The sequence below is a fragment of the Cibotium barometz genome, chromosome 53, assembly GCF_041138505.1.
Source record: "Cibotium barometz isolate CiBa-2024 chromosome 53, ASM4113850v1, whole genome shotgun sequence".
NCBI lineage: Eukaryota > Viridiplantae > Streptophyta > Polypodiopsida > Cyatheales > Cibotiaceae > Cibotium > Cibotium barometz.
This window is the reverse complement of record NC_141098.1, coordinates 9,245,081-9,259,640: the sequence shown is the minus strand read 5'-3', so window position 1 is coordinate 9,259,640 and position 14,560 is coordinate 9,245,081.

The window sequence follows — 14,560 nt, the reverse complement described above, 5'->3', positions numbered from 1 at the left end:
TCTTTGTTTCTTTGTATATAGTAATCCCTTCCACCGCAAGCTCTAAGCCCTCGTCTCCAACCATCCTCTACACTCTCTCTTCCCTTCCAATTGCTCTGCACACAGTCATGAAGAATACCATCTATATCCCCAAGAGCAACATTCTACTCTAGAAAATCCCATCCCCAAACCCACAACTAAAGTACCACCTGAATGTACACCCACCCCCCTAAAGAACCCCACACTTCCCATCGCCTAGAGCCCATAGCCCATAGCTCCTTCTATTCTTCTCCCAGACCACAGTTACAAAATCACCCCAAAAAGAAGCCCAAAACTTACGAAGCCCATCCACAATCTCAAAGTAGTTTCATCGATGAAGGACAACCATCAAGGGACGCCAACCAGTATCCTTACAACAAAGGGACAAGCCACCAGTAACCAGAGAGAAAACCATTTTTCTCACCACACTAGAGATCAAGGCATGAAGTACAAAAAATCACTCCTGGATACCCCAATAGTCAAATTTCGAGGGACAAGATAAAAGTGCCGCTCTCTAGGTAGCTCAGTATGACTATGCCCATTTCCCCACCTATGATGCCATCCGCGATGCATTCCTTCAATGCTTCAGAGAGGATAGTTTCATTAGTTTTTCTCTCAATTGAGTAAAGTTCATGTGTGATGCACACACCACCAGTGACCCTACCTCAAGAACCCACAAATGAAAGCTACCTTCAAAGGTTATTAAAATGAATCTCAATTATTTCCCTCCCTAACATACTTACTAGTGTGTGCATGTAGGTCACTGTTTTGGTCACTCATTGCCATCTTCATGTACCCTAATAAGAGTACATCCAGTCGTCCAAAGTATGACAGGTGAGGTAGTTGCAGATTGTTCAAGTTTCGAAATGGCTGATGATATCTTCTTGGAGCCAAACTCGCAAGAGGAAATCTCGCCACACCAGTTGGATGTGGATGGGAATTCCATCCGAGATGTTGTTGAGCACATAGCAAGCCTTTTGCAAGGTAATCACACAACACTCACTTCATTTTATGACTTAATTCAAGTAGTGTAATCATTATATAGTCATTGTCTTTTATACTATCATCCATTTATATATATGCCAATTGTGAGCTTGTACTATGGCAGGTGATTACTTTCTCGAGATATTCACCGATCATCACGGGGATAAAGTTCTAGATTTCTTTGCCCGGTAGTACTGGGACCATGGCTAGAGCATGCAGGATACTGTAACGACATTGCATCAGCATGGAGAACGACAAGGTGTGTCTTAGTTTGTGTTTATGACCACTTGCCTATGTGCACGATGATTTGGATCACCAATTTTTCAAGGGTGAGGTTAGTGTGAGTATTCTTTACGGGAGCAGTAGATGGATGTGGGGGCACCGTCTCCACATGCTCCTCAGCCATATCCTCCATTCATCCCAGTATCCATGAGTCCAACATAGTCAAGTGCCTTGTCATGGCCACCTGGTGTTCCAAGGGAGACCCAATATTGACATGTCATGCCACATATATCCCCCATGGGTTCTTTTACAATGCCCTCATCATGGGCACCACGACATGAACTTGCGAGGCCGCTATTCCCACCCACACCCACACCATTTGGTAGAGCGCCCTACCCCATACCACCTTCCTTCTTCCACCAGCACTTGTCGTCCGTACTAATGTATTTTACTAGCTTGTAATGAAAGAAATATATTGTTTTAGATATTATTGTTGTACACTCAAATTATGTCAATGGCATTGTTTTTAGCTTCTTCCGTGACCGTTTAGGTAATTTAATTGACAATTGAGAGAGATGGAGCAATTGCAAAGAGATCTCAATGCCAAGAGAAAGAGAGTTTAAACGAGACCTTAAAATAATTACATTTATGCTTAAAGTAACTATTATCTTTATTATTTCTGAGAAGTTATAAATACAATGGAGATTGCCATGTTCCAATACTCTTCTTTCTAGGCACACATCCCACCCCACCCTCCCCTTATATCTTCATATTGCAATAGGCTCTTTGTAAACTCTTTTATCATTGCCATGTTCCAATATTCTTCTTTCTAGGCACACATCCCACCCCACCCTCCCCTTATATCTTCATATTGCAATAGGCTCTTTGTAAACTCTTTTATCATGGCCTCATCCAAAAATCCCTCTAATACTACTACATTTGCAAGCATGTTAAGCCTTGCTCTTCAATCTTTCATGCACGTTAAAGAAAAGGAACCTAGATCGGATGCCCTTATAGAAGCATGGACAACAACATCTGAAGTACATGAGCTCTACAAGAAGCTCACAATAGAGAAAGAGGTAGACCTTGCTAGTAAGAACATGCTAGAGGTGAAAGTAGCAACAACCATTAGGATATGGAGAGCTTTTGGCATCATTGAAGAGGCAAATTGAGCTGAACTTCGTTGCAAATTTAGGGTAGATGGAGAAGGCAAAGATGATAGTTAAGGCCCAAAATGCTTTCATATAGTTTTGCATGTGTTCAACATAGTTGCAACAAGTGTTTGTTATAATATGCTACTATATTGCTATTTTTATTTAAAATATAACGAAAGTTACATCTCTCTATGATGTCTTTGTGTAGTTGTGTGTTCAACATCTTGGCCACCCAGAGTGCCATGTAATGTCATGATCTGTAAATAAGGTTTGGAATATAATGCAAGTTTTAGACCATAATATGGTGTTGTCTAAATGAGTTGCAATGATAGTGGCCCATGTAAGTAAAGAACATTGTGTACACACATGTTTTCATGTATTGTTACATGTGTTCAAGTACTCGTAGGTGTTTGTCCATGCAATGTTGTGGCTTTGTAAAATTTGATTTGGAATACAATGGAAGTGTTAGATCATATTACGGTGTTTTTGTAAATGAGTTGTTGCAACAATGATAGTGGCCCATGGTGTGTAGTGCTCAACATCTCGTAGGTGTCATAGTAGAGGGAGGGGAGCAGACAAGAAGTGTAGAGAAAGAAATTGCTCACCTAAACATGAAAAAACACTCGCTCAAAAATGCTCGCCAAAAAAATACACCCCTTCGAGAGGTGCACTCGGGTGTAATGGCAATGGCCAAAGAGGCACATGAGGGAAAAGTCAAAGAATGGTTTCCATTGACTAGTTTTTTATGTCACATGATCTACCTCGTAAAATTATTTCTTTTGCTTGTAAAGTTTATAAGCTATTGGCTATATCTACGATGTTACAATAGTGAGCAAAAACCTCAGTTGACTCCAATAGTGGTGTTATTCATATAAGTGAATACACGAAGTCAATAAAGTGACTTGCATAAGGAGTGTGAAATGCCATGATTCTGAGAATACTTAAGAACATGGGAGCTAGTGGAGCATCTTTAAAGTTGGTGAAATTGATTGGATGTACCATCCCGATTACATTGAAGTCAAGGACTTGATGATGAGACAAGACAACAAATCATCTGTATCTTTCTCAGAGGAGATGCTAATTATGGGGTTATAGTGGAAAAGCATTGAGTACTTGACATGAATTGCAAGCTGAGTATAAGTTCTTGAATCCCTTACTTGATGAAGCTGACACGTTTATGTTGTTCTGGGTACAAAGTAAAAAGAGCGATCCTTATTAACGTAATTTAGCACAAAGAGTTTGTTGCAATTTTTTGCTTGAATCATCAACTCACGAAGTTCATTGCGAAATCTAAATAGGAAGTTACTGAGGCAAACTAACCAAGCTGCTTGATTGCACTTGTAAGAGTATTGTCTACAAAGTTATCATCAGGACCAAGACATTGTAGAGTATAGCACATTGCACCAATCAAGTGTAGCCTATGTAAACTTACCCCAGAACAGCATAGACACAATGAGGCATAAACAAGAGTTTGAACAATGAGCCAAAGATTGAGCCGTGGAAACTAGGACAACCAATATCCGTATCATTGGCAATAAATCAAACAAGGGTAAATCCTTTACTTGATCCTCTACTGCTTTCTCTTTTTCTCCTTTACTCTTTTAATTGTACGTTTTGTTAATTGCATTGTTCTTCTTTTTTCTTTTTAAAAATTTATTTTTCCCTAAACAAAAATAGATAACAAATTTTAAAAAATCAAACAAACAAGAAATTCTCAAAAACATAAAAAATTTAGAAAACTTGAAACACACAAAAACAAGATTTCACCCAAGTGTGCGCAAGATAATTGAGGAGTAATAAGCACACATCATTATGGAAAACCTCAGAGGTGTGAGTACTCCATACATTAGAGGTGTGAGTACTCCATACATGGAAAACCTTAGAGGTGTGAGTACTCCATACATTAGAGGTGTGAGTAATAAGCACACATCATTATGGAAAACCTTAGAGGTGTGAGTACTCCATACATGGAAAACCTTAGAGGTGTGAGTACTCCATACATTAGAGGTGTGAGTAATAAGCACACATCATTATGGAAAACCTTAGAGGTGTGAGTACTCCATACATGGAACTAATCCATGTGTGGAGTACTCACACATTTTGGCAAAACTTAGAGGTGTGAGGACTCCATACATGGACCTAATCCACGTATGGAGTACTCACACATTATGGCAAACCTTAGAGGTGTGAGGACTCCATACATGGACCTAATCCACGTATGGAGTACTCACACATTATGGCAAACCTTAGAGGTGTGAGTACTCCATACATATGAGTAATCCATACATGGACCTAATCCACATGTTGTTGGGTTCCATCAGATCCTAAGGCCCATGCTCCAAATTCAAGCCTCGATTCCCTTGACCAATCCATGGGGCACACCATTGCCTTCGAACACATCTATTGGTTTTAGGCCCTCAATTCCACCAATTTCTTTGGGATTTGGTCCCTTGCCTAGTAGGTTCGCAATTCCAAATCTATTGCCAATGCCAGGTGTCAGCACACAAGCTACTTGTCCCCTAGATGCACAAATAAAAGAGATGTTATGAACATTTAGGAAGGGGAGATACACATGTGTTGAAAGAGATCCTAAGTCAAGAAAGCGCTGCACATAGCTCAAGGGATGCCCTTAAACCTATTGCCTGAGTATCCAAATATCTAAATAAATTTGATGGTTCCATGGACCCATATGAGTTCATGATGCAAGTGTTTGAACAACGTTGTGATGCTTTTAGAGCTATTAATTGCCCGTGTAAGGTTTATGCTTTTAGAGCTATTAATTGCCCGTGTAAGGTTTATGCTTTTAGAGCTATTAATTGCCCATGTAAGGTTTAAGCTTTCACATAATGCTTAACAGACAAATCTAGTCTTGATGGTTTACCACATAGAAACCTGAGATTAAAGTTAATTTTAGAATTGCACTAGCCACTCCTACACTCATCTCTTCTAGGCCATCTTCTGACATGACATACAAATATCGAGGGAAGCGCAAAAACAAAGTCCTTTGCAATGTGAAGGTCCAAGTTCCTGCCTCTCGCATAGCAATCCCCAAGTGCTCTGCATGTAGAGTGCACACCATAGTGCCATTAGACTATAGGAACTCTACAAAAGCAAGCACAAAAGTTGACTCCACAAGAATCTCCCTAAAAGCATTCCATCAAGGAACCGCAACATCGTCCTTGTTGTAGAGACAAAGATCTATTGGAAAATCGACCCACACCAAGCACAAGCCTCCAAGGCTATCGAAGGCATTCATGCTTCCTCACCTCATCGGAGATCCCATGAATCATTGTTAATGGACTACCACGCCTCCAAGAGGGAACTCAATGCATTCACCTAAGGGAAGAGCAATAGAACACAACTATCATAGGGCACTTACCGGTGCTTCGGGCTTGTGTCCCTTGAGGCCTCCAAGCTCACTTGAGAAGCTCCAATCCTCCAAGCTCCACCTCCACACTATCACCATAGAGTCGCTTGCACCATCCCATAAGGCAATCACTCTCTTCTCACTCTTCAACACAAGAATGCAACATACAAGTATAGAAGAGGCACAAGTGCTAGAATGCTCTCTCTCAAGACACAAACAAGAGCTCTCAATAGCACAAAGGGCGATTGTATCCATTCATTATATGAGAAAATGCCTTATATACAATTAGCACTTATTCACACTTGGGCACCCAAAACTTACTTAACTAAGGCCTTGGGTGGCCAATATCTCATAATGTACAACTTTTATAGTGCCTTTGCATGACACTTATTAATGTTCTTAAATGGAGGAGCATATTTGTTAATCCAAAATGGGATTAACATCCCCCCTATCTTATGTAGGTTATGTCCCCCCTATCTTATGTAGGTTATGTCCCCATAACCTGTTTATCGAGGTCAATGACCTGGTGTCATCGAATTCATGACAGTAGAAGTTATGGCGTGATTGAAGCTTTTTTAGGGTTCTTCGAAATGTTGAGTGTGATCTCCAGAATCCGTTGTGTCGACCATGTCTTTGAATGTGACATGCATATAGGCAAGAAGACACCTTAGGAGATGATAATACAACATCATGCCTCTGTCAGAGGGTCCTTGATTAATGTCAAACAGCAGCTGCTCAGCATCATACCCATCATAGTGTTCCTTGGGTTGATCGATCAGGACCACGAGCAATTTTAAGAATCGAACGTTGGGCAATATTGCCAGGTCCCGGGGATATGGCGCCATGCATGTATCCAATTTAGCATCTGCTTCTTTTGTTCTCTTATGTCTGTAAATGTGGTTGGCATGAAGATGGGGAATTTATAACAGACATGTGAATCTCGTTGCTTGGCCTCTTGAAACTCCAAAGGTGCCCATCTTCTGGCATGTACAAGGAATCCACTCATTGAGTTACTGGCGCACACATATATTCATTGCTATATTCTGGGATTGTGAGGAACTCTTTTCTCCAATCTGGCTGTATGTCAAAATCTTCTAGCTTGGGGTTTGCATCATCTGTGACCCCCCTCTTGTGTGGACTGGGTGAGCCTTCCTCCACCTGGTAATGGAAGCAATAACTGATCATAAATGTAACCATTCTGATTTCCAACAGATCGGCCAATAGTGGATTTTCTAACTTGGTGTGCCATGCCACGTTAAACCATAAAGTGCCCTCTCCATCCAAAGGTAGCAGTTCTTCTAATTCCGGGCGAGGTGCTTGGAGAGGGTACGGTACATAAGGTTGCTTTGTCGGTGTGACATCTGAGTAGGCTTCTGGTACAATCCGTCGAGTTGGTTCAAACGGTTATTTGCATTAACACCTTGAACATAATTTTTGGCTTTACCAGTGGTGGATTGCCAGCTCTTATGAATCCTTCATATTCTGCACCACCAGACAAGGACTCCAAAATAGTATAATCAGTAAAAGATTCAATGGTGTCTTATGAGAGAGTGTGACGTACCTCCTGAGTTTGCCGTGGTGGAAATGGGTCAGGTGTGCCGGTACCTTCTCGGGGGGGGGGGGGGGGGGGTGAGAGTGTTAGTGGGAAATTCTAAGGGTTGAGGAGGGAGAGTAGAAAAAATGTAGTTTGCTTGTCAGTAGAGGTGGAGCATTAGGATACGGATTAAGTAATTTACTAGAGCGACATTAGAATACACGGGTTAAGTATGGTTAGATGATGAACTTGAAGTCTCTTCCTAACCATGGCCAAAACTTTGGGGTGGGTGGCTAGGTTTGTGTAGTTTCATAAAGTCTTGGAGCTCAGTTATATCCTCAAGACTTATGTTAAGATATTCAATATGTGTTTTATCAAAAGTGTAAAGGACGTTTGTTAACATTGCCTCTAGCTGCTTGTAGATGTTATGATAGATGTTTTAGAATACCAAAAGGGTGATATAAAGAGGATTCACATAGTGCTGATAAGTATTTTATACCTCTAGCCACCCATGGCTTATGATCCATTGATAACTCTGGGCCACAACTTTGTAGTTGGCCGGTGTGTCAGGAACATCATCTGGAACAAACAAGTCTAATTTTTCGACACTGTTGTCCAGGATTTCAGAGTTTTAGAGAACCCGACACCAACTACAAAGGTTTAGCACAATTGGGTGCAAGGGATAAAAGTAAATATCATGAGGATTAGTTAATACTACGTCCCCCTGAAAACTCCCATAATGATAGTGGGATCAGCATCATGTTCAGTATTTTGCTTAATGAGTGTTAGTTCTCCGAGGCTTAGGTCCTCAGACAGGTTTATATCATATTGAAGCACATATTAAAGCAATGAGAGGGTTAGTATAGACAAAAGAGAGTAAGAGTTTGAGGAGGGGCTCAAGGAGTTACTGGCAAAACTGACCTATCTGTGTCGAGGCTCGCTCAAGGAGTGGGTGCATTTCATACGTGGGTTCTTGACTTTGTTCTTGAATGGTCATTTGACGTTCCAATTCTTGTATACAGGAGTCCTTGGTGCTAAGGAGGTTTGATATAGCTATTTCTCTAACCATCCTGACAGCATCCATTGTTGCTTCTTCTTGCACTCATCTGGCGGTAGCCTCTCTTCCTTGAGCCTCAGTGAGTCTTTGAAGTCTTTCTGCATCCAATTTTTGACTCTCTTGTAGCTGTTGGGTGACTTGTGCCATTGGGTGACCATCCTGGCAGCATCCATTGTTGCTTCTTCTTGCACTCGTCTGGCGGTAGCCTCTCTTCCTTGAGCCTCAGTGAGTCTTTGAAGTCTTTCTGCATCCAATTTTTGACTCTCTTGTAGCTGTTGGGTGACTTGTGCCATTGCGTCTTGGTGTGCAATCATCATTCTCTGCATCCCTGATTGATTGGTGCTGATGGTGTCATTAAGCACTCTAATCTTCTCCGCATTGGCTTTGTTGTTTTGTTCTCATTCTTGTTGCAAGTGAGTCACTCTGTTTTTTTTTTCCTTCAAAGTTAGTGATAGTGTTTGGATGTGGCCTTGTATCTCTTCCTCCTTGGTTAGGGAAGTGTGCTTGAGCTCCTGTACAACTGCTAGGCATGGGTAGTTGCTTGCTCTTGGTTATGTGTAACTTCCCTCTAAAGTTGTTCTTTGGCCTGCTCCAGCTGCACTTTCAAATCTGTATTCTCTTTTATTCTTTGCACAATAGTTTGGCTGAGAACCAAATTATTGTTTTCTAGTGCTTGGTACATACCTTCCTGCTCCTCGGTTGCCTTTAAACTCTTTAGGATCACATCCCTATTGGTGGCCTCTGCTGCTATTAGGTGTTCTTACAATGTCTACATTTGGTTGTTTTTGTATCCATTTTGTGACTAATGGATACCTTCACCTTTTTATTGCCATGGAAACCAAGGTGGTATTTTGGCATTTCTGGTGGGAAGGTGTTGTTGCAAGCGTTTTAACTCTAATGTGAGAGTGCTTGATTCTTCCCTCCACCCAATTGAACAGTGTTTCTACTGTGAGTTGTGTGGATTGGAGCTTGTATCAGTGTCCATTTGTTGCACCTTCTTTTTCTTCCTTTCAATGTCCTTGTCCAGCTCCTTGATTGAGGTGGTTACAGGCATTGGTTTGGTTGTATTTAACCCATCTTGTTGGGTTGGCTTCTTCCTCCACACTGGTGTTTGTGAACTCTTAGCAATGGATTTAGTTGGGAGTTGGTTCTGAATGCATTTACTACCCTTGCCTTGGTAATAACCTTGTGCCATTAGCAAGTTTTTTCGAACCCATTGCCTACCAATGCTTTGTGGAGTGTTATTTTGTTTGGAGTACCGCCAACTTACCTGTGATGAAAATCATTTATGTCCCTTGTCTCCATTTTGAGCTCTTCTTGTTAATTCCTTATTGACGCCCTTCTCATCCTTGTAGAGCTAGTTTCCAAGTTGACCCTTAGGCACCCAATGCTGTGTACCCCGTGACTCGAGCTGCTTTTTGCATAGGGATTGCGGAATTGGTGTCTTTTTTGCTTCATGAGCTGATGTCACCATTCTTAGTGTTTCTATATCCTCAATCAATGGACTGCCTCCCTGTGTTTATCGGGCTCCATAAGGGTATGAAAATGACATTATTTCCCTCATTCAGCAATGCTATCCTCTTCTCCCATTGGATATTACAGTTGTTGCTGGCGCAAATCTAGGATCGTCTTAGAAACATTTCCTCCTCCATGGAACCTGCAGGCATGAGAAACACCTTCCCAACGAAGGAATTATTTTTGATGGAAACATTAACACTTAAAAATCCCTCAGCTTTCATAGTTGTCAAGTGCACACTGCGTACTTGTGCATTGGTGGTTTTAAGGTGCGGTTTATCTAAGGCTACCCATGTCTCATATATGAGATCAGGTTATGACTTGATCTTGTATCTATCAATGCAATGCTCATTGCATGACATTTAGCTCGTAAGAGAGTCCCACCCTAAGTTGCGTTGGCTCAATGTTTAGTTCCTCTTCGTCGAGGAGAGTTAGTGAAGCCATGTTCATGTGCAACATTCTCTTCTGGAGAATCTGTTTGGCTTTGGCCTCCCTTGCCTTAGCCTCTTCTTGAGCTTGCTGTATTTTTTCTTTTACAAGCTCCTTCCATTGTTTTAAAAGATGTTCTTACAAGAGCATCTCTTGGATCAGTGGTCTGAAATATTTTTTAAGTTTTCTCCCATTGACGTAACCCTCCATCTGTATGCTCTCAATTGTCTCAATTCTAACCGACCCCTGAGGTGTGATCTCAGACACTCAGAAGGATCCTAGGCCTCTGTACTTGAGTTTCTTTTTTTTTTGTGCTCCCTACACCATACATGAGGACAAGGTCCCCCATTTCCAGTTCTTTTTATTTTAAGTTATTGTCGAACCAATGTTTTCTTCATAGTTTTTCGACCATAAGTCCATACGATGCAATTAGTCTGGTCTCTCATCAAGCTTCTCTAATTTCAGCTAATGCATTTTACGTCAGACGTTCTTGCACTGCAATCCTTAAGCTTGAAACTAGGTATTCCATAGGCATTATTACTACCTCAACACCATAATCTAGACGGAAGGGAGTGTATCTCGTCACTACCTTATATGATGTTTGGTATGCCCATAAGGCTGTTATTAGCTTATGCTCCTAGTTCATTCGACTTGCTTCCTCGACTTGCTTCCAATGTTTTTGTCAAGATAGTACACAAGATCTTGTTTGTACTCTCTGCTTGACCATTAGCCTATGGATAATAAGGTGATGACTTCCGGTGGACCACTAGGAATCCAGCAAGTAAGTGATCAATCACCTCATTCATGAAATGTGAACTCTTCACTGACTAACTCTAATGGGCTGCCGAATCTCAAGATAATTTGCTCATATAAGAATTTTGGTGTTGTTCGTACATCAGCTTGCTTAGAGGCTCTGGCTTCTGCCCATTTTGTGAAATAGTCTATGGCCACGATTACATATCGGGCTTGTGACACATTCTCTAAAAGCCTGATGGGCCTTAAAGATGTTCTGTCACCATTTTAACGATAAGATCTGCTCTTTTTAGATCGGGTTTTCCCCATTTTTTTCAACACCGTTTTTTGTGATGATGCTAACCCTCGCCCCACCATCCAAGATAGCTAGTGCCTGGTACACCTGTTATGATGAATTACGATTGTAGCATTCGTGTCGTCACTTTCGTAATATCGCCCCAATTGATTAACCGATATCTTGACAACTCTGGTTGTTCCTTCCCTTGTGTGTTTTAAGGTTCTTTCTGCAGAGGTGTGACAGAACATCCTCTGTAGTGTCGGCCACCTTCTACCCATTTCTTTATGCCTACCCATAATGTTGGTGAACTACGTAGCAGTTGTCCCAATGGCATTTGCACAGAAGTGGATAGTACAACCGCAAGGCTGCCTATGTCTAGGGTTCCTTCCATGTGTGTGTCTTGTATCCATCCCTAGGGAATGAATGGATGGTCTCATCCTGTGCATCTTCCTCAAACATTCTTGACATCCCTCTTCTGTCTCTTCTGAAATTGGAGTAGGTATGTCCAATTCTCTTTCCCTTGTTGGTTTGTTTCTTGGATACATTGTATCCCTGACCCGGTTAGGTTGGCTTCGTAAAGTCATTTAGCACTCTTCTACTAGGTCCCTAGATTCTTCGAGCTTCCTTATCTCCTCTTTGACATTTGGGTACACCGACTCCTTTAGGGGTTGACAGTCTTTCCCCTTGCATCCCTAGGTCAGGCTCTTTTTGTTTGACTGCTTGATCTCCTTCTCTTGATTGGGTGGATCTGGTGTTGATCGTATCTTCTTTGGATCCATCTTGGATCGTATCTTCTTTGGATCCATCTTGGATCGTGACCCTAGTGTCACCCTTACCCACTTTTTTCACTCTCCTTCTCCGGCCAATTTTGGAAATGGTTACATCTGTTGGGTTCTTTCCCTTGACCCCCAATTGGGTGTGGGCTTGTGTCAGGACATTGAGTGGCGTGATATTTCCAAGCTGCACACTAATGGTCCGGATGATGGCCTGGTCAGAAGTGGAAGTCGAACCACTTGTGTGGTATGGAAAATATTTGATCAAATGATCAATGCCACATTTAGTACAAGTAAGTACTGGCATGTCATTGGGTGGAGCAATCAATTGTTGGGTTGGTGCATATAAACCACATTCGTGTTTGGACACTCAGCGATTCGATGTGGTCCCCCCCACAACCAAAACATTGTAGCGGTCCTCTCCTCATTTTTGAGTTTATGTCCTTACCCTTTCATTGTACCATGGTTTGAAACACAGGTACTACCGTGTTATTTTGTATGACAGAATTCTGGTGCAATATCCACAGCTTCCCTCATAGTACACTGAGTTCTACTTCACACACCATATCCATATCTTCTGAAGGCTCTTCAATCAATACTTGGTTGATTTTAGCCTGTGGGGCGGTTGTGGTGCTAGAATAGGTAACAGCAGAGGTGAAGTGTCATGTACCCAAAACATCCCCCTAGGTAAAAAGGAAGAGCTTAGCTATCCTATAGAGCTGTAGTGATTTGCACAAGTGGTGCTGGTAAGGCCAATGGAGCTCTAGGTGCCGACAGTTATGCTACTGTTTGGAACCTTGGATATTTGCACATGGTGGTGTCATGATTTCCTAATTTTACACAGTGTGCACAATAGAGTAGTGGCCTTGCTCTTAAACTGTGGGCATTCGGTGGTAGTGTGATTCAATCTACACATAAAGCACCACACCAATTCTCTACAGGGGTAAAGATGGGTATGTCCATGCCCAGATGTTTCTCTTCCCTCCTCTACCTTCAATTTTTCCAGTATTGCATTACCGAGCTCATCCACAGTCATGTTTCTGACTTACTTGCTCTGAGTTCCAATCTCTTGGTGACTAGAAACACAAAGTCGTTTGCTGCCAAAGATATTTTGACATCTTTTGGTTGTGGCAATTTAAGCATATTATCTTCGTATTCAATTGCGAGTTTATAACCTATATCCAGAGTATCCGGTCAGGCTAATACAAATAATCATGCATCTTGTGGTCTCTAACTCCTCTCCGAAAGCAAGGCAATAACTAATCATCAGTTAGCCTTTCTCGTTGTTTGCACCTTGAATTTAATTGCTTTAGTCGAGACACATAGTTTTGCATTGACTCCATTTCCTTTTGTTTGATATTGTGCAGTCATGCCATAGGACTCTGTCTGTCGCCACTTCTAGCAAAGCTGGGCACAAACACATTCTTGAGTTGTATGAAGTTAACCTTACTCTTAGGTTTGAGGGTTCGGAACCATTGATGTGCTTTTTCTTCTAGGGTCAATGATGAGAGAAATCATGAATCATTGCTACATCACTGACTGGCCCGCAGGTTTTGCATGTGGACTCAAAGATCTCTACATGTTGAATAGGATTCCCATCCCCAAAGAAATTTTGAATGAGCTTTGAAATGATGTGTGGCTTCATTTGGGAGAGTCGAGATTCTAGAGCAATGCCTAGTTCCATGACCGTTCCTCGACCCATTTCCATTTCCATATTGTGTCCACTCTCCCCTTTTCAAGTCTAAAACCAATCTTAGTTAGGTTTGGAAATCTATGCTTGGTAAACTTCACAGCTTAGGTTTCATTCCATGTGTGAGGTTTGGGTAGGCACAGATCTTATATATGCATGCCGCTTTATGTCCACATGAGCATCGAGAGGATCCACATAAGCAGCTTGCCACCTCCACCCTCCATGTCAATATGGTCAACCTAGTTGACTCCCCACCACCTCATCATCCTAGCCATCATTAATGCCACATCATCGTACCACCTTTGCATGCCACCTCGCACACTTGGTGACATGGCATGCCACATCTTGAAATTGCCACATCAACCATAATAGTGCCACATGTCAAGAGAATGCCATGTGTCATGCACGCATGTGACATGTGGCACCTCCTTCCCACCTCCCCTCTTTTTTCAAAAACATATTTTTGAAAAAGTTAATTTAGTAATTTAGAGAAATAGAATATAAAATTTTAAATAATAAAATATATATAACTTATTAAATAAAAGAATTTAAAATCACTAATTTTAAAGGATTATATTTTGAGATTAGATCAATAATATTATTATTAAAGTTCATATTATTAATTTTAAAAAAATAAAATTTTTAATTTAATATTTCTTAAAAAAATTTAAAGTAGAATAAACCTTTGAATAAAATTTTAAAAAAAAACTTTATAAAGAAAAAGCAGTTATATAATTATAAAATAAAAGATATCTTTAAAGATATATTTATATATCTAGTAATGATA